Source organism: Pelophylax lessonae (assembly GCF_965119305.1).
Source record: "Pelophylax lessonae genome assembly, chromosome: 2".
Taxonomy (NCBI): Eukaryota; Metazoa; Chordata; class Amphibia; order Anura; family Ranidae; genus Pelophylax; species Pelophylax lessonae.
Window position 1 is genome coordinate 577269094 of NC_138769.1, and position 27217 is coordinate 577296310.

Consider the following 27217-nt stretch of genomic DNA (forward strand, 5'->3'; position numbering starts at 1 on the left):
AATATGGCAAGCCGCTGTTCTGTCAGTGATGAACACAGGGATCCTGTTTTCCTCCTATTTAGGAACACAGGTCTCTATGTTCGTTCAGCAAGCCCATCCACCACACAGTTAAAAAGCACATTTAACCCTTTAACCGCCTCTGGTGTTAACCCCTTCCCTGCGAGTGTCATTAGTAAAGTAACAGTGCATATTTTTAGCACTGATTACTGTAGTAATGTCACCGGTTCCCCAAAAATGTCAGGTGTCCAATCTATCCGTGGCAATGTCGCAGTCCCACAAAAAATTGCTGATCGCCGCCATTAGTAGTAAAAAATAAATAAATAAAAATGACATTAATCTTTCCCCTAGTTTGTAGACACGATAACTTTTTCGCAAACCAATCAAAATACACTTATTGGGATTTTTTTTTACCAAAAATATGTAATAGAATACAAATTGGCCTAAAATGATGAAAAAAAAATAGATTTTTACATTTTTTTTATTGGGAATGTTCTATAACCGAATGTGAAAAAAAATATATTTTTCTTTCAGAATTGTCGCTTTTTTTGTTTATAGCGCAAAAAAAAAAAAAATTGCACAGGTGATCAAATACTACCAAAAGAAAGCTCTATTTCTGGGTAAAAAAAAGGACATCAACTTTATTTGGGTACAGCGTCGCACGACCGCACAATTGTCCGGTAAATTAACGCAGTGCTGAATCACAAAAAAATGGCCTGGTCATTAGGGGGGTAAAACCTTTTGGTCCAGAAGTGGTTAAGGACGAAGGCAGCAAGTGTTGTACGTGCTGGGTATTTGACATTTCTCTCTGAAAAGCTCAGTAAAATGGGTCGTTCCAGACATTGTTCAGAAAAACAGTGTACTTTGATTAAAAAGTTGATTGAAGAGGGCAAAACATATAAACAAGTGCAGAAAATGATAGGCTGCTCAGCTAAAATGATCTCAAATGCTTTAAAATGGTAACCGAAACCACAAAGACATGGAAGAAAATGGAAAACTACCATTCTAAGAGGTTGAAGAATAGCCAAAATGGCAAAGACTCAGCCAATGATCAGCTCCAGGGTGATCAAAGAAGTTCTAAAGTTACCTGTGAATGCTGTAACAATTAGAAGATGCCTATGTGAAGCCAAGCTATTGGCAAAAAGCCCCCGCAAAGTCCCATTGTTGAAAAAACGACATGTGCTTAAGAAGTTACAATTTGCCAAAGAACACATTGACTGGCCTAAAGAGAAATGGTGCAACATTTTGTGGACTGATGAAAGCAAGATTGTTCTTTTTGGGTCTAGGGGCTGCAGAAATTTTGTCAGACGACCCCCAAACACTGAATTCAAGCCACAGTACACTCTGAAGACAGTGAAGCATGGTGGGGCAAGCATCATGATATGGGGATGTTTCTCATACTATGGTGTTGGGCCTATTTATCACATACCAGGGATCATGGATCAGTTTGAATACATCAAAATATTTGAAGAGGTCATGTTGCCTTATGCCGAAGAGGAAATGCCCTTAAAATGGGTGTTTCAACAAGACAAACACACCAGGAAGTGAGCAGCATCTTGATTCCAGATTAACAAGATTAACATTATGGAGTGGCCAGCCCAATCCCTGGACCTTGATTGAATAGAAAACGTGTGGGGTGACATAAAAAGTGCAGTTTCTGAGGTAAAACCAAGAAATGCAGAGGAATTGTGGAATGTAGTGCAATCGTCCTGTGCTGGAATACCTGTTCACAGGTGCCAGAATGTGGTCGATTCCATGCAACACAGATGTGAAGCAGTTCTCAGGAACAATGGTTATACAACTAAATATTCTGTGATTCACAGGAAAACCAAATCTTCAAGCATACAGTAAATGTTTGAGTTTGTAAAGAAAAATACAGATACAGTAATCCCCCGCTACATCGCGGTTCAGTTTTTGCGGTCCCGGTAATTCGCGGTTTTTTTTGTAATGTTATTTTACTATATAAATCATTAAAAAATGAAAGATTTTTGTGTTTTTCATAGCTCTTGCTCTGTCTCTTAGTATCTTTTATGTGTTTAAATGAGTTTCTATTGTTTTAAAAGTGTGTTTAAAGACCTTAAAATGCTTTTATACGTACAGTGACAGTAAAAAAAATCATGCCTACAATGCATTTTAATAGGGTTTTTCTATTTCGCGGAATTTCACTTTTCGCGGCTGGGTCCGGAACGTAACCCCCGCAATGGAGGGGGGTTTACTGTACTGCTACTTTTTGGAAAAGCATGAAATTCTTTTTTCTTTCATTTCTGTAAAGTAATAACAAATTTGAAAAATTTTCCTTCATGTTTTGATTTGGAATAGATTTTACAGTTTTGCCAATGCATTTGCGTGTATGGAAATAAAAGCTATTACAAGGATTTTGAGCTTTACTCACTTTTTTAAACACACTGCTATTATTTTTAACCACTTCCCCCGGGTTGACAACATATGACTTTGGGGACTTGAAGTGGAGATATCTGAATGATGCCTGCAGGTAGAGGCATCATCCAGATACCTTTTTTTTTTTCAGCAGGCAATTCTCTGCAATATAAAAGCCATCATAGCAGCTGTTTAGCCACTTGACAGGCAGCTAAACAACCACTATGATGGCTTTTACATTACAGGGAATCATCCCTCCCGCCGCCTCCGTTGCTTCTCCGGTCTCTCCCATGCGATCAGGGATCCAAAGAATTATTCCGCCAGCAGTTTACCATAGAGCTGACTGTGGACCAGATGTTCCCTGGCTGTCTCTATGACCCTTGGAGGCCAGGAGCAACGTCATTTTGTCACTTCCGGCGCCGGCAGATGTAAACACTGCCTTTTTTTTTTTTTTTTTGCTGGGAAGCCTGAGATCGATTTTTTTGTTTTGATCCCAGGCTTTCCAGCATAGAGGAGAGATCTGGGGACTTACAGACCCCCAGATATCTCTGTAAAGAAAACCTGTCATGCCCTATTCCTATTACAAGGGATGTTCACATTCTTTGGTATAGAAATAAAAGTGATAAAAAAAAGTAAAGGGATAGTGTACAAAAAAAAAAAAATTTAAAGTGCCCCTGTACCCTCGTTTTTGCACGCAGAAGCAAACGCATACATAAGTCGTGCCTACATATGTAAACGGCATCCAAAACACATGTCGGGTATCACTGCGATCATTAGAGTCAGAGCAATATTTATAGTACTAGACCTTCTCTGTAACTTTAAACTAGTAACCTGTAAACATTTTTAAAGCATTGTCTATGGAGATTTTTAAGTACCGCAGTTTGGCACCACTCCACGAGTGTGCACAATTTTAAATCGTGACATGTTAGGTACCTATTTACTCAGGATAACATCATCTTTCACATTTTACAAGAAAATTTAGGGTACATATTGTGGGTTTTTTTATTTTTAATTCATAAAAGTGTTTATTTCTGCGAATATACCGTGTAACATAAAAAATTGCAAGGATCACTTTTTTATTCCTAGGGTCTCTGCTAAAAAATATATATATATATATAATGTTTGGGGGTTATAAGTAATTTTCTAGCAAAACAAAATATGATTTTTACATGTAGGAGAGAAATGTCAGAATTGGCTTGGGTGGTAAGTGGTTAACACAAATGTACCTGTAAGCTGCCAGCACTGAAATTTGTGATACCAAATTACCCAAAGATGTTAAAGGAAAGTGCAGCGCCACTGTAAATCATACAAATTTAATTTAAAATACATTGTTCTATCCAAGTGCATAAATATAAATTATCACCATGCATGTATTCTTGCATAAAACTAAAAAAAAAAAAAAAAAAAAAAAAAACAATAATTCTATATTTCTATATTAGTAATAAATGAAACAAAACTGTACCAAAAGTCCAAAAAAACAAGCGTGACCCATTATTAATGTCCAAAAATGTCCTTGGAACACACACAAAAAAGAGGAATTGAAGTAATGTGCTTGTAGTAATATTTTAGGTGTGGAAAAGCACTCAGCAAATTTGTTCATCGTGAAAGTTTCTTAGCAGAAAAGAACACCCAGCAATCTTGCTCACACAGGATTCTTACCAAATGGATGTGATCACAATTTAATAGATGAAAGGTTAAATACTCCCGTTTCAAATACACCAGCACATCCAGGTAAATGCTCACAGATTCTCCCGTCATTTAGGATTCAGCTGTTCACCAAGATTAGTAGCCATTACTAGATTTAGGATCATACCTTTTAGAGGAGCCCTTAGTCATCTCATATTGGAAATGGAGGCCTCCTCTTGAGTGATTGGGTGGCACTTGTTTTCTCAGTGCTCATAGCAAAGTTTCCTCCCCGTGTTCAGGCCTGGAGCTGCACTAACTTGTATGACCCCGTTGACTTCTGTCCACTGGAATCGTCTGACTTCAGTGCGCTTGGGTTAGGTCATTAGCAGAGTCAAAGACTTCTTTGACTGTGTACATTTTGCATTATCCTGTGCTTTTTAGGACCCATCGTATTGTTGTCATTTTCTCCTGCTTCCACGCCCGCTCCGGTTCAGCCTTATATGTCACCTTATGTTCTCCCAGTGTAAGTAAGCCCCTACTGCCTTCCCCCTCCCCCTTGACATACTATGGTGATGAGCTATGGAAATAGATAATTGCACTTTATTAATTGTTCGCCTTTACATTTTCAGATGCCCCCCCAACCCCCATTTTCCTGAAGAAGCGGTTTAGGGCTGCAAAACATGCAAGGGACTGTACTTCATTTGAGGATGGCGTGTTCCCTTCTACCAAAATATTGGAACCCATGTTTGCGAGGGCTAGTGTATTGGTACATCTTGGGAAACTGCCCTTTATGTTCTTTTGGGGTGCACCACCTATTTTGTTATTATATTTGAGCTACTGTCTATAGGTCTGTGTTTTAAACAAAAATATTACAATAAAACTGATGTAATTTTATTGTGTGTTGTACTGTGTCAATACTGATATTGACACAGTATGCGCTTTGTTGATAGGATGCAGTACTCCTTTTTGCTAGTGTAACACTAGGGCAACTTCCTTTGTCTTTTTTTTTAAGTTCGCTGTCTATGCTAGACTCAGAGGCATTGACCTGGCTGGTGTAGGCCCACATCTCTATGACCCCAGGGACCCCCTGCATACAAATAGGGGATTACAGCGGGCCTGGGCAAGGAGTCATTAACACTGACTGTGAAAGGGGAAAAAAGTAAGGTTGAATATATTTGTGGAACCCATAAGCTACACCTCGGCTTAACATGCTTGATGCTTTGCTAACCTGAACTGTTGTCCAGCATAGCAGTAGTGTACTTTTCCAGACATGTGAAACTAATTTTTTAGTGGTTTAGTTGAGCAAAATTAGCCATGCATAGAATTTCAATATACAAACCTGCCTAGCCCTGTGTTACTTTTTTTTTTGGCTGGTTATTTAGGAAAGTTAGAGTTAGGGCAAAATCATTGTAAGTTAGTATTATACATTTATGCCAGTATGTGCTTTAAAAGTGATATGGAAGAGCCCAAAAGATACCTATAGATGGTACAGGAAGAAGCTTAGAGAGGCGAGAAGTGTCTCGGGAGTTGCCCTGGCAGAGTACATCTATAGCACGGAACTCAGCTTCCTCCGAGACCCATCCTGGAAATGAGGTGGTATTCCAGCATCTTCTCTGTAAAAGGTAGGTTAACACAACCTTGATGTTTAAAAGGCATATTTTGTATCCACAGCACGGAAAGCAGCTGGGAAAATCTTCTGGATAAAGGGGTTAGCATTAGCAACCTGTGTGGGGAGGCAGAGAAAACCAAATCCATGGCCAGTAACAGCACCTCACATCAGTCACCCCTGCACCAGAAGAGGTGATCATCATGATAAGGCACAGGCTAATGAGAAGGCCTGAATGGGGCAGAGCAAACCCTAATTGATGTCAAATTTGTCAACCATGCCTGATAACATGGATGAAAGCAGCTATGATTAGCATGTCTTTTGCAAAAGCCTCCGGTGCCTTGTAAACCAGGTGCCACAGGAGTAGTCGGGTGCAGATGAGGACCGGGATCATAAACTTAATTGCCTTGTTCATTCCTCACTTCCCATTATATGTCCTGCGCCTCCTGGCCCATACAACTAACAGCCCAGCACTTCTCTGCCAACATATTCTTCTCCCACAACACACCCACAGCACTATCAGTACACTCAGCATGTATACCACCCCTCATCTTAGCCATCTCTTCCTTCATATATTACTCACCCATAAACATAATTTCCCCCCACAAGCCACCCTCGCCTGACAAATGCACCCACTGCTTCTACCACCACACATTTCACCCACAGCCTCCACATTACACAGTTTTCTCCCTTTCCTGCTGTATCTAATGTTCTATATGCCTCCTAGGGAATGAATGAGGTAATGCAGCAGCATGAACCACCCTCCATACACCTACCAGCAGCTATATGATCTACTCATGTTTAACAAGCTGTGAGGTTGCCTTTTCTTCTTTTGGAAAGACTAAATTGAACTAAAACCAGGCCTCCTCCCCAAGTTCCAGGTTACCGTTGTACTTACTGCTGGTGGTCCTCAGCTATCAGGGCTCCTACAGCAGCTCCACCGGTCCAGGGAATGTTAATCCCCACTGCCCTCTCTCTTCTCTGCTATGCTGCCAGGACGGACCAGATGGAATCTAATTGGTCAGTACCAGCCTTTTGATGTCACTGGCCAAACAGAATCCAAGGCCTTATTGATCCTGCCATAGTCTAGTGGGGTTCTTGTTCAGGGTCGGCTAAGCTCTTTTAGTATAACGGTTGATGTACTGCATGTCTTATGCCCAGGGCCTCGGTGAAACATACAGCCTGCCATTAACATGAATAGCTGCGTGCTGTTGTATTTGTGTATACAGCAGTGCTATTATACAGTACAGTGTATGGGTGTATGCAAAAATAGAAAATCTATATTTTTGCATATGCCTGTGCACTGTACTTGTGTAAAGCCTAGTAGTACACACTAGTTTTTGTTTTTTTTCGTTCAACCCAGCAACGTTGGTACAGCGATCTCCCCTGTTGTGCTTTTGTGTCCTAACAGGGGGGCGGCCCACCTCCCCGCCAGAACACACCAGGCTGTGCTCTCAGACATTCAGTCCGTGTGTACTGGGCTTTAATGGTTTTCTGTTTTTTTGCATATTCTGTAAAAAGGAAAAAGAGCAGCGCCATCTAAGACCTGCAATAATGATACATTTTATTCCAAGGATAAATAATAAAACTCACAAGATAATAAAGATGTCAGCGCATGTATTAGTATTACTGGGTTCATCCACTCAAAAGGAGGATGGGCTGCAATGAATGATGCGATTGCTGCTGGTTCTGGCTGTGCTGGTGGCTCCCAACACTTCCTGGGACTCGGGCACACTCAAATAGAGCCACTGACATCAGAATCTGGATTAAAGGAAACAAACAAGAGAATTCTACAGGGCAACCCTGGGAAACCGTCAACATGCCAAATGGAGAATGGTGCATGAAAAACTCCTTAGCAAGTTGGGCTCACACAGGTGCTCTGCTGAATCTCCAAACATGGGGCAATTGGGACTTTATTGGTGCCATAGGACTATACATACTAAAATAGGAGAAAGAGTATAGACACATATAATATTAAAACGTAATTTTATTACAAAAAAGCAAACAATTTATTTAAAACAGCAATTCCATACATTGTATGTCCATGACATGTAAGCATGTACAACATCCACCAATTACAGTATCAATAATATCACATGGGCTACGGACTGGTAAGTATAGTACTCAAGAAGAGCTGCCTGACTGGATTTGTTTGCATCTATAAATCTTGATTAAAGGTGGAGTGGGCGGTGCACGCGTTCGGAGCATGAATGCTCATCCGTAAGGCAATGGATTTGGCAATCTTAGAACAGGTATAGGTAGGGCATGTTAAAGTGGCGCCATGGTAACGGACCCACGATACACCTATGCTAGGCTAATAAGCGCTAGGAAAGTTAATTTAAAAACGGGTACAGGAAATACAAAACTTATCCTGGCATATGCAAACCTGGAGTAGAAGAACCCAGTAACACTATTACATGCACTGGCATCTTTGTTATCTTGGGAGTTTTATTATTTATCCTTGGAATAAAATGTATCTCTATTGCTGCACTTAGATGGCGCTTCTCTTTTTCTCTTTTCTTTTCTTTTTCCTTTCTGCATAGAGTCCCTTCTAGCTCTTACCAGAGCCTGCAGCCATCCAAAGTCAGCACTATACTCCCAGAGACTATCCCTGTTTATGAACTTCCACTTCAGGGACTCTGATGTCCGTGCTCTTTCCATCCAGTTAACAGTGCCCTAATGAGTGTTTTGTCTTTTTTTGGTTTCCTATACTCTGTACTATGCTGTAGTTATGATGTAGCACCGCTGTGCAAGGAAGTACACAAGCAATTAGGCTGATTAGCCCATGTGGGGGCTTCCTGTGCTGTCTGGGCTCATTTTTATGTACCTCTTATCCTAAACAGGGGCCACTATGACAATTTCGTTTTTGTCTGGACTGTAGTTACCTTAGACAGATTGTATAGTTTATCACCTGGTTTTGCCCTTAGCTTAAAAAGGATCTTCATCCTGTAAACAAAAAATACTGTAGCTGCTGACTTTTAAAAACACACACTTACCTTTCCCAGGATCCAGTGATGTTCTCACCTGACCTAGCTTTAAACTGCTCTTCGGGTCCAGGCGCCGGCATCTTAACTGTGGGCAGCTGACTGTGACTCCTTGTTGTTGCCCATTGTACATGCATAAAGCCTCGCTGTGCCCTGTGAATGGTCCCACAGTCTCATGGGAGCTGGGACGTGCCCAAGAGGCTGCAGGAAGAGAATTGGGGTCGGGGGGGGGGGGCAAACTTCTGCTCCGATTGCCTACGAGTAAGTGGAAGTGGGTACCTACTTCTCCCCCCCCCCCCCCCAAAAAAAAAGACATTCCATGTATGGGAGAGTATGTCATTGGAATCACTGGTCATAGTATGAGATTTCACAAACAAAACTAAGTTATGAATTTTTATATTTTCTTCAGCCAATCCAGTGGGAGCATTATGCCACTGACGCATGCTAGGGATGGATATAAATATTTGGGACAGGCCATGTGCATGCTCTCTTTCTCTGGGCTGAGGCCTAGGGTGTTGCTGGATGGAGCTCTGCTGTTAGGCTCAATAGCCTGTTTTGGGGCCTTACATGTGCTGAAGTGATCCGGAAGCTGTCCTGCCTGGTCTGGAGGAAGCTGTGCCAAAGACGAGACCCAGAGGAGGCCCCATGCTGGAAAGAACCAGGAAGAAGTGCCTGGTGACTCACTTGAAGGACCCACTGAAATTTGGGAATGTGCTTACACTGTTCCTGGGTTTGGCTTAAAGGTTCTGACACTGTAAAGCTGAACAGAACACTGATCTGGAAAGTCTGCACATGATCTGCTACAGTATCTGGGACCCTTAACCCTCACCTCCTTAACCATTCTGCAATAAGACCTTAAAAAGATAAAAGTTACTGGCGCCCAATATCCTTCCTCAGTCCCCCCATTTTAGCCATGGACTCCGCCCTGGGTGAAATGCTAACCTCTGCTGGCCTCTGGAGGTGCTATCCAGCCTTTGTGGTGTCAGAGGGGTGCTACAGATATATGATAAAAAAAATGTTTTTTGAACTTTACATTTGTGTATGTGTGGATGTTTTTGGGGTATTGCAGGACAACATGCTGAGCAGGAAAAGACACCATGGCACCCACACAATACTAGGAGATACAAGGACGATGACAACAGCTTATGTCACAGATGATTCAAATTATTTTGTTGGACAAAACTAAAATGTCTGAAGCTTGAAAAACACTTCAAAAACATTCAGAAAAAAACCCACATAAAAAAAGCTTTTAAAATGCTGGTAAATCACTTGACATATGCTCTGCTCCTGTGTAAATGCAGCTTAACCACTTTACCACCGGAGGATTTTGCTGTCTTACGTCCAGGCCACTTTTTGCGATTCGGCGCTGTGCAAATTAAACTGACAATTGCGCGGTCGTGCGACACCGTACCCAAACAAAATTTACTTCCTTTTTTTCCCACAAACAGAGCTTTCTTTTGGTGGTATTTGATCACCAGTGCAATTTTTACTTTTTGCGCTATAAACAAAAAAAGAGCGTTTATTTTGAAAAAATAACAATATTTTTAACATTTTTTTATATGAAATTCCCCCCCCCCAAAAAAATGTAAAAATCAAATTTTTTTTACATTTTTGGCCAATTTGTTTTCTGCTACCTATGTTTGGTAAAAAAAATCACGATAAGCGTATTTTGATTGGTTTGCGCAAAAGTTATTGCGTTTACTAAGGGAAAGATTTCTGTCATTTTTGGTGGTTTTTTTTTTAACGCGTAATGGCGGCGATCTGCGATTTTTTTTTGCGGGACTGCGACATTGCGGCGGACAGATCGGACCCTTGACTGACATTTTTGACACTTTTGGGGGTACCAGTGACATTACTGCAGTAATCAGTGCTATATATATGCACTGTTACTGTAAAAATTACACTGGCAGGGAAGGGGTTAATTTTATTGGAGAGGGAGGGGTTAATGTATGCCTGGTGCTTACTAACGTGTGGGGGGGAGGTGACTGAGTGAGTCAGGGACAGATCGGATGTTCAGCTATGCTGAACACTCCGATCTGTGACTCCCTGTCACTTAGGAGATCCGCCCGCTCTGTTTACACAAGCGGGCGGATCTCCTCACTCGATTCCCCGACGATTGGGGAAGAGCTCCTCCCCTGGCCCGACTCCAGCTGTGACTGAACACAGCGGGAGCGCCGCCTACAGGGGGAGGAGTCCAGCGACGTAGGTCTACGTCGTTGGACGATAACGAGCCACATTGCTGCTGTAGCAGCAATGTGAGCAGTGGGAAAGTGGTTAAAGTAGAACTATAGGCAAAACTTTTTTTTAAATTTAGATAAAGCAAAGGAGGGTTATAACCCCTATCGGATTTTTTTTCGCCATCTGTGTCCCATCAGGAAAATTTCTCTACACTTCCTGTCCAATAGCCAAACAGGAAGTAAGGAAATCCCTGTAAATTAGGGGAATTCCTAGGGAAAACCCCCAGGTCACCAGAACTAGGGTTCCCATCGGAAGATTTTTCTCTCTATAACTTTTCTGGGGACAACCCAAAATTTGGAATTGTATTTTACTCTCACTTTCAAAGATAAATGTAAACAGGACAAATAGAGAGGGGAATCTCCTTAACAGGACACAGACAGCAATAACAACTGACGAGGGTTCTAATCCCTCTCCACTCCATGGGCGTAGGAACCGGGGGGGACGGGGGGGGGGACACATCCCCCCGCAGGAAATAATGCGGGGGGGACGGGTATGCTGAAATCCCCCCCAGTTTAGCCGTGGCGCGTCCGAGCGCGGTACAATTGAATGTACCGCGCTCGGACCGCGCAGCCGCAGACGTGGCGGCCAGGGAGCAGCAGTGCGCCCGACCCGCCCATTCTGTTACAATAGCGAATGAGAATTCGCTATTGTCACACGGATCCTCCTCCCGGCCAATCAGGGAGCGGGTCCTCCCGCTTCCTGATTGGCCGAAAGGCAAACACCGTGCCATTGGACGAGGAGGAGGCGCCGCCGGAGGACTGAAGACTCGGAGACGCATGGAGCCGGGGACTGAAGAGAAGCTGCGAGAGAGGTAAGTGCGGGGGGATCGCTGGCACTCTGCAATCATTGGGGGCAATGTGTGGCTGGCACTCTGCAATCATTGGGGGCAATGCTGTGGCTGGCACTCTGCAATCATTGGGGGCAATGTGTGGCTGGCACTCTGCAATTGGGGGCAATGTGTGGCTGGCACTCTGCAATCATTGGGGGCAATGTGTGGCTGGCACTCTGCAATTGGGGGCAATGTGTGGCTGGCACTCTGCAATCATTGGGGGCAATGCTGTGTTCTGGCACTCTGCAATCATTGGGGGCAATGTGTGGCTGGCACTCTGCAATCATTGGGGGCAATGTGTGGCTGGCACTCTGCAATTGGGGGCAATGTGTGGCTGGCACTCTGCAATCATTGGGGGCAATGTGTGGCTGGCACTCTGCAATCATTGGGGGCAATGTGTGGCTGGCACTCTGCAATCATTGGGGGCAATGTGTGGCTGGCACTCTGCAATCATTGAGGGCAATGTGTGGCTGGCACTCTGCAATCATTGGGGGCAATGTGTGGCTGGCACTCTGCAATCATTGGGGGCAATGTGTGGCTGGCACTCTGCAATCATTGGGGGCAATGTGTGGCTGGCACTCTGCAATCATTGAGGGCAATGTGTGGCTGGCACTCTGCAATCATTGGGGGCAATGTGTGGCTGGCACTCTGCAATCATTGGGGGCAATGTGTGGCTGGCACTCTGCAATCATTGAGGGCAATGTGTGGCTGGCACTCTGCAATCATTGGGGGCAATGTGTGGCTGGCACTCTGCAATCATTGGGGGCAATGTGTGGCTGGCACTTTGCAATCATTGGGGGCAATGTGTGGCTGGCACTCTGCAATCATTGGGGGCAATATGTGGCTGGCACTCTGCAATCATTGGGGGCAATGTGTGGCTGGCACTCTGCAATCATTGGGGGCAATGTGTGGCTGGCACTCTGCAATCATTGGGGGCAATGTGTGGCTGGCACTCTGCAATCATTGAGGGCAATGTGTGGCTGGCACTCTGCAATCATTGGGGGCAATGTGTGGCTGGCACTCTGCAATCATTGGGGGCAATGTGTGGCTGGCACTCTGCAATCATTGGGGGCAATGTGTGGCTGGCACTCTGCAATCATTGAGGGCAATGTGTGGCTGGCACTCTGCAATCATTGGGGGCAATGTGTGGCTGGCACTCTGCAATCATTGGGGGCAATGTGTGGCTGGCACTCTGCAATCATTGAGGGCAATGTGTGGCTGGCACTCTGCAATCATTGGGGGCAATGTGTGGCTGGCACTCTGCAATCATTGGGGGCAATGTGTGGCTGGCACTTTGCAATCATTGGGGGCAATGTGTGGCTGGCACTCTGCAATCATTGGGGGCAATGTGTGGCTGGCACTCTGCAATCATTGAGGGCAATGTGTGGCTGGCACTCTGCAATCATTGGGGGCAATGTGTGGCTGGCGCTCTGCAATCATTGAGGGCAATGTGTGGCTGGCACTCTGCAATCATTGGGGGCAATGTGTGGCTGGCACTCTGCAATCATTGGGGGCAATGTGTGGCTGGCACTCTGCAATCATTGGGGGCAATGTGTGGCTGGCACTCTGCAATCATTGGGGGCAATGTGTGGCTGGCACTCTGCAATCATTGGGGGCAATGTGTGGCTGGCACTCTGCAATCATTGGGGGCAATGTGTGGCTGGCACTCTGCAATCATTAGGGGCAATGTGTGGCTGGCACTCTGCAATCATTGGGGGCAATGTGTGGCTGGCACTCTGCAATCATTGGGGGCAATGTGTGGCTGGCACTCTGCAATCATTGAGGGCAATGTGTGGCTGGCACTCTGCAATCATTGGGGGCAATCTTTGGCTGGCACTCTGCAATCATTGAGGGCAATTTGTGGCTGGCACTCTGCAATCATTGGGGGCAATGTGTGGCTGGCACTCTGCAATCATTGGGGGCAATGTGTGGCTGGCACTCTGCAATCATTGAGGGCAATGTGTGGCTGGCACTCTGCAATCATTGGGGGCAATGTGTGGCTGGCACTCTGCAATCATTGGGGGCAATGTGTGGCTGGCACTCTGCAATCATTGAGGGCAATGTGTCGCTGGCACTCTGCAATCATTGGGGGCAATGTGTGGCTGGCACTCTGCAATCATTGGGGGCAATGCTGTGTTCTGGCACTCTGCAATCATTGGGGGCAATGCTGTGTTCTGGCACTCTGCAATCATTGGGGGCAATGTGTGGCTGGCACTCTGCAATCATTGGGGGCAATGTGTGGCTGGAACTCTGCAATCATTGGGGGCAATGTGTGGCTGGCACTCTGCAATCATTGGGGGCAATGTGTGGCTGGCACTCTGCAATCATTGGGGGCAATGCTGTGGCTGGCACTCTGCAATCATTAGGGGCAATGCTGTGGCTGGCACTCTGCAATCATTGGGGGGTCCTTTCCTGTTCCTTGGGGGTCCTTTCCTGTTCCTTGGGGGGTCCTGTCCTGTCCTTGGGGGTCCTGTTCCTTTGGGGGGTCCTGTCTTATCCTGAGGGGTCCTTTCCTGTCTTTGGGGGGTCCTGTCTTGCCCTGGGGGGTCCTGTTCTGTCCTACAAACACAGGCTGGCAGGCGGGTGGAGGGGGGCGTGCACAGCGGAGTGGCATCATGCAAGACGTCTCACCAGCATAGGGAGAGTGCGTGGCGCGCACCAAGCACCCAGCCTAGGCGGCCAGGCCTAAAGCGCATGCGGGAGTGGCGTCACATGGACAGTACTGACTGACTACCTAGCAGTCTGTCCACTGTGTGTCGGGGACCGGGACCGGACAGTGAGGAGGTTCCGGCGGCAGCGCAAGGCAAGGCAAGGCACTGGCAGCAAGCATATGCCCGCCCAGCCAGCAAGCCAAGCAGCAGCACCAGCACTAATTTTTATTAATGCCATGGGATTAATTTGGGGGTTAATTTTTAATAATGCCAGGTGGGTTAATTTTTATTAATGCTATGTGGGTTAATTTTTATTAATGCTAGGTGGGTTAATTTTTATTAATGCTATGTGGGTTAATTTTTATTAATGCTATGTGGGTTAATTTTTATTAATGCTATGTGGGTTATGTGGATATAATAAACAAATTCGATGAATTAATTGTATTGCACACACACACACACACACACACACACACACACACACACACACTCTCTCTCGCAGTTTACTGAAAAAGCATATACCTGGCGAGTAAAAATGCTGTCCCCCCCAGATTTGTGTGGGTTCCTACACCCTTGCTCCACTCTATCCAAAATTGAAAAAGGTTTTGTTTTTAGTTTTACTTTAAGTGAGATTTCAGAATGCTTTAACAGCTGAGACTTGTGGCAAGAGCCATAGGACCTCATTAACACTTGTAAATTGGGCTGTTTGCGATTACCTGCGGAAAACTCAGCAGGGTTCCTTGTGCCTGGCTGCAGGCAGAAAGACACATTGAAAGCAGTGGGAGTCTGAACTGGCTCATTGATACCTACTGTAACTTACAGGCTATACATTTCGTTTATTAATATTTAAACCGTTGTATGTATTTACTTTCTCTGCAGCTACATTTTAGCTGTCTAAGCGCCAGTTCACATTGCAGCGACGCTACTTCGCACCGCGACCTCCGAGGTCGCGGTGCGAGCAGCGCGCCGCGACCTCGGAGCGGCCGCCACGGACTTCATAACATTGAAGTCTATGGCGGTCGCCTCCGGGTCGCCCCAAAGAAGCTCCGGACCCTTTTTCTAGGTCGGAGCGACTTGTGTCGCTCCTATTAGAACGGGTCCGCAGCTTCCCTATGGGAGGCGACCTGCGGCGACCTGTGAGGCGACCAGGTCGCCTCACAGGTCGCCCTAGTGTGAACCGGCACTAAGGGTCCTTTCACACGGGCGGTCCGTATGTCCGTTTTTCATCCCATTTTTTTGCGGATAAAAAAACGGACATAATACATGTCAATGGGATTGCGGGTGTCAGCAGATGACCATCCGCTGACATCCGATTTGTGTCCTTTCCGATCAGTTCTGTTTTTTCGAACGGAAGAGAACCCTATTTTTCTTCCGTTTGAAAAAAAAGGAACGGACGCAATCCCATTGACATACATTATCTCCGTTTATCATCCGCAAATGGATGGGATGATAAACGGAAACATGGATCGGATGACACAAGTGTCATTCGTGTCCGTAAAAAAAAAAAAAAAAAAAAGTGATGGAGCGGATCAAAAAATGGTCCCCTCCATGTGAAAGGACCCGAACATCTTCTTAGCTATTTCAGAAAGTTTTATTAGACTATGTTCTGTACCTCAAATTTTTTCAATAAAAATGTATTGAAAGTGAAAGCAATGGCACCTGCAGCTATTCGCAGCTAACTATTCACAGCTCACTCATGAAGTGATTACCTGCAGATGATTGGTCCTGCCTGGACCCTGACTGTCTAATTGCAGGGGACCCTGTCTGAGTCTGTGTCTTTTACCTCTTTTGCAATATATGTATTTTTGACTGCTGATATGAACATTTTTTTAGTTATAATTGACTTGTATATTTTGTTACAGCGCCTTTATATTGAGATCCCAGGTCCTGATGAAGCAGGGTCTTCCATGAAAGATGTCAAAATTTACAAGTTTATCTCAAGGCCATAGGAACAGTGACTTCAGATGGCTAATTTGTATACAAGGCTTTTTAATGAATATATTTAGAATAAATTGTTAGATTTTTACATTTCTATTGTTGGTCTGTATTGTACCCTTGGAGATACTGTATATACAAAGTCCCATTCATTTGCATTTTTCTGTATACCTGCAGATGATTGGTCCTGCTTGGACCTTGCAGAGGACCCCGTTTGGGTCTCCTGTGGTTAATTGCAAATGGCACCGTTCGCAAGTATGAAGGGGACCTAATACAGTTTTATTCCAAGAAATGGCCCATATTTCAGAGACAGGTGTTACCTGACACTTGAGAAGTGGGATCACCACCAACTACAAGAGTACTCATCACTTTCACAGATTATTTTTTAACAGCAATTATGAAGAAACAGATTTTCCTTGTAATAAAAATAGTCTTCACAAAATGACTTTGCCACAGGCGAGTTAATTATGCCACATAATTATGTGGAGGAGTGTGCAGAAGATGACACACAGTAAATAATTGAGCTTTTATTTATTTATTTAGACTTTGATGTGTGGTATTAGAACAATCATTGCATTATGACTCATCCTGCAGACAGAGCAGTTTGCTCAGTGTCAATTGTAATCTGGAACAAGTATCCAGTGATACAGATATTACTGCACTGTACTGATTATTAAACATCTTTTATTTCGTCTGATTGCTACAACCCTATTTTCTTTTTTGGATTCAATATAAGGGCTCGTTCACACAGCCAGAAAAAAAAACGCTACGCTTACATTTGTACATCAGATAGTTTTGTACACATCTAAATAAAGCACTATAGTAATCAATGAGCCCATACACACAGCTGCGTCTGCATATGAAAATGTGTGCTGCGTTTAGTTGCACAAAAAAAGTAGGACACAGTTGCATATTTTACGGATGTAGATCTGCAGATTTTACTCGCGTATGTGAATAAATATGTATAAATGCACATAAATGTGAGTACTTTAGGTGCTCATTTTATGCATGCTTTTTCTTTTGTAACTTAAATATTCTGGGACAGGCCAGCAGGGGCAGTGGAGTTTAGGTGGAAGCTGGAGATGAAGTGCTGAGGAGGCTGTCGGAGGCCATTGCCAGGGGGCTGGTGAGTGAGACAGTTGGGGAGGACTGAGGAGTGGCAGTCTGAGATGGTTGTAGAGTCAGTCTAGGAAGACTGCGGAAGATTACCCAGGAGGGCTAGTGAAAGGGGCAGCTGCAGCCAGGTAGGCTGGCAGTGCCTGAAGAGGTGGTGCTGGGATCAGTAGCCACAGGAAGGTAGCTGGACACTGAGACTTTTCTAAACATCACAGGGGCCTGTGGTCCCAGACTGTAAAGGGCGTTACTGGATCTGGCTGAGTGCCTTGTCAGATTCCCAAACAGTGTTCCAGCTAAACCTGAGTGTTCTGCAAGTGATGTGCAGGAGGCAGAAGAGGAATGTATATATTAGAGATCGACCGATTATCGGCAACACTGATATATCGGGGGCCGATATGCACTTTCCCTGATATATCGGTATTTGCTTCTGAAGTTACCGATATTGCCAATATTTTCGTGACGTCATTGCCTATGTTGCGCTGCACACGTTCTGCCTTCTAAGACCGCCTCCCACGACTGCGCGGCCCATATGTGACGTCATCTCACCGTGCACTGCACACGTTCTGCCTTCTAAGACCGCCTCCCACGCCTAGGACAACCTCGTGTGCACTGTGCAGCCAGCTGCAGTCCGGTCACAGTACTCATGGTGCCAGCCATCCACCCACAGGCCCTGGCCTCATCCACCCACCACAGGGCGCCAGCCATCCGACCCACAACAGAACAGGGTGCCAGGCCAGCATCCAGCCACCCAACCCACAACAGGGTGCCAGCAGCCAGCCACCCACCCCACAACAGGGTTCCAGCGAGCAAACCAGCCACCCAGATATGACACCAAGCCAGCCACCTGCCACTGTGACCACACAGTGTTCCAGCAAGCCAGCCACCCACAACAGGCCAGGGTGAGTGACACCAAGCCAGCCACCCACACAACAGGGTGACCCCAAGCCAGCCACCCAGTGTGTTCCAGCAAGCCCGCCACTCACCACAGTGTTCCAGCAAGCAAGCCACCCACAACAGGATGACACCAAGCCAGCCACCCACCACAGTGTTCCAGCAAGCCAGCCACCCGCAACAGGGTGACCCCAAGCCAGCCACCCACCACAGTGTGCCAGCAAGCCAGCCACCCACTACAGGCTGACCCAAAGCAAGCCAGCCACCCACCACAGTGTTCCAGCAAGGCAACCACCCACCACAGTGTTCCAGCAAACCAGCCACCCGCAACAGGGGGACCCCCAAGCCAGCCACCCACCACAGTGTTCCAGAAAGCCAGCCACCCACAACAGGGTGACACCAAGCCAGCCACCCACCACAGTGTTCCAGCAAGCCAGTCACCCACAACACGGTGACACCAAGCCAGCCACCTAACGCAGTGTTCCAGCAAGCCAGCCACCCACAACAGGGTGACACCAAGCAAGCCACCCACAACATGGTGACACCAAGCCAGACACCCACCACAGTGCTCCAGCAAGCCAGCCACCCACAACAGGGTGACTCCAAGCCAGCCACACTGCCAGGCATCAGCCACCGACCCACAAGGGTGCCAGAAACTCAGCAAGCCACCCACACTGCCAGGCATCAGCCATCGACCCACAACAGGGTGACAGCAGCCAGCCACCCCACAACAGGGTGCCAGCAAGCAATCCACCCACACTGCCAGGCGTCAGCCACTGACCCACAAGGGTGCCAGCAACTCAGCAAGCCACCCACACTGCCAAGCATCAGCCACCGACTCACAACAGGGTGACAGCAGCCAGACACCCCACAACAGGGTGCCAGCAAGCAAGCCACCCACACTGCCAGGTGTCAGCCACCGACCCACAAGGGTGTCATTAACTCAGCAAGCCACCCACACTGCCAGGCGTCAGCCACCGACCCACAACAGGGTGACAGCAGCAAGCCACCCCACAACAGGGTGCCAGCAAACGAGCCACCCACACTGCCAGGCGTCAGCCACCGACCGACCCACAACAGGGTGCCAGCAAGCCATTTTTTTAACTTTTTTTGTGTCTTTCAAATTGCAATGGAGATGGATGAAGAGAGAAAAAGTAAAAGTGTGGTCTCAGACAATTTCTCATCTCAAATTTCTCCAAGAAAAGCAACAGTGTGCAACACATGCACAAACAATATAAGCATGGGAACAGTAACTGCAAAAAAACTAAAATAGGTCAAATCTTTGGGCACATCTAAGAGTTCATCATATTGAATTATATCATGCAGCTCAGAAAAAACTAAATGAATATCAATGTGATTTTAAAACACCTCCTCCACTATCCCAGGCAACAATAACAGATATGTTTCTGGAAAAAAACAGGTGTCACTGTCTAGATTCAGATGGAAGATCCAAACTACTGGACAGAGTAGTCACAGAGATGATTGTCACTGATAACCAGCAATTTACAATGGTGTCTGACTCGGGATTTAAGTGGTCGATGTCCATACTTAAGCCAAGCTACACACTGAAGAGTAAGAAGTATTATTGAACCAAAATGACAAACAGAGTCAGAGTCACTAATGATTCTTAAGCTGGATACACACTATCCAACTTTTGTGGTTAGATTTCCTTCAGATTTACCTTTTCTATGTAGTGCAAGGGCCTGCCAGATTGCATACAAATTGAAAGTGTTTAGGTTTGACCTCATATTATATGGTTTTGGTAAGTCTAAAGGAAAAAGTCTTCAGAAACTCTTATAGTGTGTATGGCCCATTACATGCCAGCGGATGGACAAAAAGGCAATTGGTGTTAGATACAAAAGTGATGCAAGGATCCCACACTGAGTACAGTAGAGAAATGTTTCTAAGCATGCTTGAAGACTGGGAAATCAACAAAGACCGAGTGATGCTTGTGCTACTTTGAGACAGTGGAGCAAACATGCGGAAAGGAATGAGGCTTGCTGATATGTCATACCTCAGTGTCATGGCACAGAACACCCTCCAACTTTCAAAAGATGGTCTGTCAGGCCAAAGAGCTTTGATTAAAATATGTTTTTAGAAGCATGAAGAGATTAAAAATGTTGTGCTTGCAAGTCTTTTGAATCCTCGATACAAGAACCATGCTTTCTCTTCTGATGATGTATCGGCAAAGGCAAAACAATGGCTGATGGAAGATATTCAACAGGAGGTGCAGGAAGTTCCTGCCGAAAAGACAAGTCCAGATCACTATGTTTATAATTTGAAAGAGCAGCATGCTGCAAAAACAGAAAAATGTCCAAAAATACGTCAACGAACAGAAGAGAATCTTCTTCATCGTGGTCGAATTGATCAGGACATTTTAAGTGTTTTATTGGGGCCTCATGCCAAGGATTCAATTTCTTCTGAATCTGCAATAATGAGCCTGGATGATGAACTTCACCTCTATTTGAAGGAACCAGTAATTGACAGAAGAAGTCATCCTCTTCGGTGGTGGAAAGAAAATGAGGCACGCTACAAAATACTTGCTTCCCATGCTAGAAGATACCTCTCTCTCTCTCTCTCTGCTCCTCTGTCCTTCTCTCCTCCTGAGCATGTTTATGAAGTGGCAGCATTATATGAACAAAACAGAAGCCCTTTAACATGACCATGGACATGCTGAAATGTTCTGCTTTCTGCAGTATAATATAGTTCAAGGATTCCCAAACTACGGTCCTGCAGCTGTTGCAGAACTACACATTCCATGAGGCATTATAAAACTCTGACATTCACATACATGACTAGGCATGATGGGAATTGTAGTTCCTGAACAACTGGAGGCCCGTAGTTTGGGAATCCCTGATATAGTTCTACTTAACTGGGAGTATAGAAAAGAGTAGTGTCTACTCCAATCCACTGTCTAGCTTTTTTCTAGCAGTTTTGCACTGACTGGCAGTAGTTTTAGTGAGTGCCCTACTACAGCGGTAGTCCACTGACTCCAGTTCAATCCACTGTCTAGCTGTTGCCTAGCTTTTTTCTAGTAGTTTTGCACTGACTGCAGTAGTTGCTGTGTGTAGCTGTTGCCCGGCTTTTTTTTCAGCAGTTTTGCACTGACTGCAGTAGTTGCAGTGAGTGCCCTACTGCAGTGGTAGTCTTCTGACCCCAATCCAATCCACTGTCTAGCTGTTGCCTAGCTTTTTTTCTAGCAGTTTTTGCACTGACTGCAGTAGTTGCAGTGAGTGCCCTACTGCAGCGGTAGTCCACTGACTCCAGTCCAATCCACTGTGTAGCTGTTATCTACCTTTTTTTCTAGCAGTTTTGCACTGACTGCAGTAGTTGCAGTGAGTGCCCTACTGCAGAAGTAGTCCATTGACTCCAATCCAATCCACTGTGTAGCTGTAGCCTGGCTTTTTTTCAAGCAGTTTTGCACTGACTGCAGTAGTTGCAGTGAGTGCCCTACTGCAGTAATAGTCCACTGACTCCAATCCAATCCACTGTCTAGCTGTTGCCTAGCTTTTTTCTAGCAGTTTTGCACTGACTGCACTGCAGTAAATTATTACAGTGAGTGAGTGCACTACTGCAGCAGTTTATTATGCATTAATGCACAATAAGATGATGTGAAACTGATGTCCCTGCAAGTGCACTTTTCCTATCAGTTTTCATGCAGTTATGGTGTGAAGAATGAGCCCTTAATGTTAAAAATTTTAATAAGTAAAGATTAACATGTTTATTAACAGATTTGTGTTGAAATTGTTGTTTATTTTGCAAAATTTTAAATGTGCAAAAATATCGGCCGATACCGATATGCGATGGCCAAAATATTGGTATAGGCAACGGAATACCGATATCGGTCAATCACTAGTATATATGGACTGTGTATAGTTTAATACCCCTAATAAACAAAACAAACAAAGTTGCAGGACTGTTGCCTGACTCAAGTGTGCTGTGGAAATTTGGTGTTCCTGGCTGTGCAGCGTGGGTAATCCCTATTCACCAGTGACTCCTATGGGGGTAGCGCTACACTTTCATGCAGAAAATAAGTGTGTGTATGAGCTCTAAAAGACCTAGTTGTTAAAAAAAATGTGAATAAAAAAGTAATTTTTCTTGTTTATTTATCTGTAAGGTAAGGTGACTACTATTGACATTCTAAAAAAAAAATAAGCACAATTCACAGCTCTGTTTCCATCATTATCACTACCTAGGTGCCTAAACTTACCCAATACCCAAATACCCAATAATGTAATACATTGCAGCTTACTGGTAATTGGATGTGGTGACTACATTTATTTTCTTTTTTTCTGGTTTTCAGTTTCCTTTATTCTTACCTGGTGATCTTGCCAGTAGCCCACTGTCCTGGAATTCATAGAAGACTATGCAGAGAGATTTTGCAAAATTGTCTTGCGTGCGTTCTAAAAGTCATGTAGCATGCACCAAATTCATATACCTGTCTAGAACTTGTACTTTGAATTTGGTGCATGCTGCTCCACTTTTAGAACCCATGCGAGACACTTTCGCAAAATTTGTGTCTTTACACCAAAGGAAAGCTGATCCTATTTAGCTCCACTTTCGTAAGATACTGTCTGTATTTTATTTTGAATTTGTTGCGCCATAATGTAGAAGTGGTCCAAATTAAAACTACCTGAACTTGGCAAACGTGTTGCTGTCAGAACTCAAGCAATTATTGCCAGAAAAGTGGAACAACAGCTTTATTAAATTCCCCTGTATTGTTTGGGATTTCAGTGCATCACAGACAGTGCCCAGTTTGAAGCTCACAGGATTTCTGCCAGGATCAACAGGTATTTTTCTGCACTTGAAACATTTTTGGAGAGAAAAAAATGGGGAACTTTGCATATATTCAGAGACATGTACTACATACACTTTAAGGTAGAGGACAGAGACATGTACTACATACACTTTAAGGTAGAGGACAGAGACATGTACTACATACACTTTAAGGTAGAGGACCGAGATGTATTACATACACTATAAGGTAGAGGACAGAGACATGTACTACATACACTTTAAGGTGGAGTGGAGGACAGAGACGTATTCCATACACTATAAGGTGGAGGACAGAGACGTATTACATACACTATAAGGTAGAGGACAGAGACGTATTCCATACACTATAAGGTAGAGAACAGAGACGTATTACATACACTATAAGGTAGAGGACAGAGACGTAGTCCATACACTATAAGGTAGAGGACAGAGACGTATTCCATACACTATAAGGTAGAGGACAGAGACGTATTCCATACACTATAAGGTAGAGGCCAGAGATGTATTACATACACTATAAGGTAGAGGCCAGAGATGTATTACATACACTATAAGGTAGAGGACAGAGACGTAGTCCATACACTATAAGGTAGAGGACAGAGACGTATTCCATACACTATAAGGTAGAGGACAGAGACGTATTCCATACACTATAAGGTAGAGGACAGAGACGTATTCCATACACTATAAGGTAGAGGCCAGAGATGTATTACATACACTATAAGGTAGAGGACAGAGACGTATTACATACACTATAAGGTAGAGGACAGAGACGTAGTCCATACACTATAAGGTAGAGGACAGAGACGTATTCCATACACTATAAGGTAGAGGACAGAGACGTATTCCATACACTATAAGGTAGAGGCCAGAGATGTATTACATACACTATAAGGTAGAGGACAGAGACGTATTACATACACTATAAGGTAGAGGACAGAGACGTAGTCCATACACTATAAGGTAGAGGACAGAGACGTATTACATACACTATAAGGTAGAGGACAGAGATGTATTCCATACACTATAAGGTAGAGGACAGAGACGTATTCCATACACTATAAGGTAGAGGCCAGAGATGTATTACATACACTATAAGGTAGAGGACAGAGACGTATTACATACACTATAAGGTAGAGGACAGAGACGTAGTCCATACACTATAAGGTAGAGGCCAGAGACGTATTACATACACTATAAGGTAGAGGACAGAGACGTATTACATACACTATAGGGTAGAGGACAGAGACGTATTCCATACACTATAAGGTAGAGCAGTGGTTCTCAATTCCGGTCCTCGGGACCCACTAACAGGCCAGATTTTAAGTATTACCTTGGGGGATGCAGACTAGAATACTGCAATCACTGAGCAGCAAATGAGATCACCTGTGATGTAATTTAGTTATCTTGCAAACCTGGCCTGTTGGTGGGTCCCGAGGACCGGAATTGAGAACCACTGAGGTAGAGGACAGTGACCTGTACTATGTAAAAAATATACTGGTGTATATGCCCCGCCCCACATGTTTAATTTATAAATGTGAATAAATAGTGATAAAATGGTGAATAAAAAATTATTTTTAAAATGACGTGTTTGTAGCAGCTGCTATAGAAATATGAGAGGTGTTTGCAGGTAAGTAGTCTAAGTGACTACCTATAGCGCTTGCTTAAAATAGTTGCAATATATATATTATTATGAGTGAATATAATAAAATTGATATTAGTAACAAATATAATAATAAGTGCAGATAGTAAACCTTATTCCATATGACAGTTAAAAAATTATGAGTGTAAAAAGTCCAAGATTAAAAGTCCAATATATAATGCTGTATAAAGTGAGTCTTTTGTGCAAACAGTGCCAATTTCCAAACGAAAAGTGCAAGTGCTCAGCATGATGATTGCTCAATCCTCTCAGTAGTAATCCATATAGCTATAATGTGACCGTACCAATGGTAAGATTCAATCACTTACCAGATGGCGATGGTCATGTGTGCCTTACAGCACCTCGACCAATCGAGCTTGAATAGCCGTCCAGGCTAGAGTGGAATCTCCTTATGGCTTGCTCCAGGTGGATGAGATGGTGGGATCCCCCTCTCTCTCTTCTCACCTCGTGCCAAAAGGATATAAGGAAAAAAGGAGCTCCAGATAGAGTGATATCTTTTGATATAAGTTTATTCCCGTTTGGGTAAAAAGGAATAATTACAAAGCAATGTGCAAATATAAGCAAAAAATTGATAAAAAGCAGGGGTTTGAGCCGAATGCAGCCCTAATACGGCCGCTGTGTGACTGTGTGTGTCGGCGCAAGCCGATAGCGAGGAAGCAAGCGGGAGAACTTCCGGCTTGCGTTCCACCTACGTCACACGTCACTACGCTGTGCGTTCCAAATCTTACGCGTTTAGTCACATCCGGTGACCCAGCCTATGAACCGTGACCCAGCCTATGAACTGTGGAATCTCTTCCAATAAAAGGTAGGCAGAGGGCAAACATGAATTACCAGTATCGTCTGTAGTCCCCCTCCAGATAAACCTTTCCGCATTACTGGCCTAACACAATTTTTTCCACACCACACCGTGCTGTTTCTGTGTGAAGATGGCCATCTTTATGAAAGCAGAGCTTTAAAGGCTCCATGAAAGAGCTGCCCCTTCCCCCCATGCTTGATGATGAAAATAAATAAAAAAACTGGAAGATTCTTGCCTGTGGGTCCTAAGATACAGCGTCCCCTCCAGAAAACAGAACAGTGATCAGCACAGTAGTGACATCAGCAAATCTTACTTCAAATCCTGTGAGACAAGCAGTTACAGGCACAGTGTCTTAGAAGATCCCATACTGCAGATATACAGCTATTTTTCACAGTTTTACTTAGACGTATTTAGATGTTTCTAGAACATAGAAAGTCATCATTTATGAGTTCAGTTCCGCTTAAAATTCCATCTTCTATTTAACCATCCATGTTGTCTTTTCATTCGTGTTTTCCCCAATAGATCTCCATCTTGTTGAGTAATAGAAATTCTAAATAACTAGTGTCATCAACAAGACTGGACACAATATTTTTTATTTCATCATTACAACTTGAGTACCAGCCTATACTACCCCTTCATTACCAGGGCATTTTATGGTTTTCAGTGCTGATAGTTTTGCTGACAGTTACTCGATCATGCAATATTGTACCCAAATAAATTTTATACCATTTTTTGAGACAGATAGATCTTTTGCCACTGGGTTTTTATTTTTGTTATATACTGTAAAGGAAAAAAAAGATAAAAAAATTATATAAAAAAAAACAAAACTTTATTTTAATAAAATTGCCAGGACAGTATGAAAACCCCCAAAATGTCCCCACAATTTTTTGGAAACCAAAACGTAGGCTGGTAATGAGGTGATTAATTTGTGTAGTTTGGTAATGGTGCACTAGATACCGCACATAATTAATCTACAGATTATAAACAGAGGGAGGAGGATGTGAAGGGATTAATGTATTGTCACATGCATTGGGAGGATGAAGATAAGGGGATCAGAGGGTAACTAGATTTCTCAGGGCCCCGGTGCAAGAAATCATGAACGAAAAAGCATGTTTTTGACACTTTTTTTTTTTAAATCTGACCTGGGGAATGGGAACAGTGGCAGGGCTGGTGGGGAGAAGGGGAATGGCATCAGTAATAGTTCTGGTGGGGAGAGGGGTAATGGGATCAGTGACAGGGCTGGTTGGGAGAGGAAGAATGGGATCAATAATAGTTCTGGTGGGGAGAGGGGGGAATGGGATCAATGATAGTTCTGGTGGGGAGAGGGGGGAATGGGATCAATGATAGTTCTGGTGGGGAGAGGGGGGAATGGGATCAATGATAGTTCTGGTGGGGAGAGGGGGAAATGGGATCAGCAGCAGGGCTGGTGAAGAGGGGAATGGGATCAGTAATAGTGCACCACGGCGATGGTGGTGAGGAGGGTGGGAGCAGTGGCAGCAGTGGTGGTGGTGCGGGGTGTGGGATCAGAGGCGGTAATGGTGGGGAGGGGCTTGGGATCAGTGGCGGCAATGGTGGTGAGGGGGGTGGGATCAGTGGCGGTGGTGGGGAGGGGGGTTGGATCAGTGGCAGCAATGGTGGTGAGAGGAGGGGGGATCAGCTGCGGCAGTGGTGGGGAGGGGGGGTTGTTATCAGTAGCGGCGGTGGTGGGGAGGGTGGTGGTATCAGAGGTGGTAATA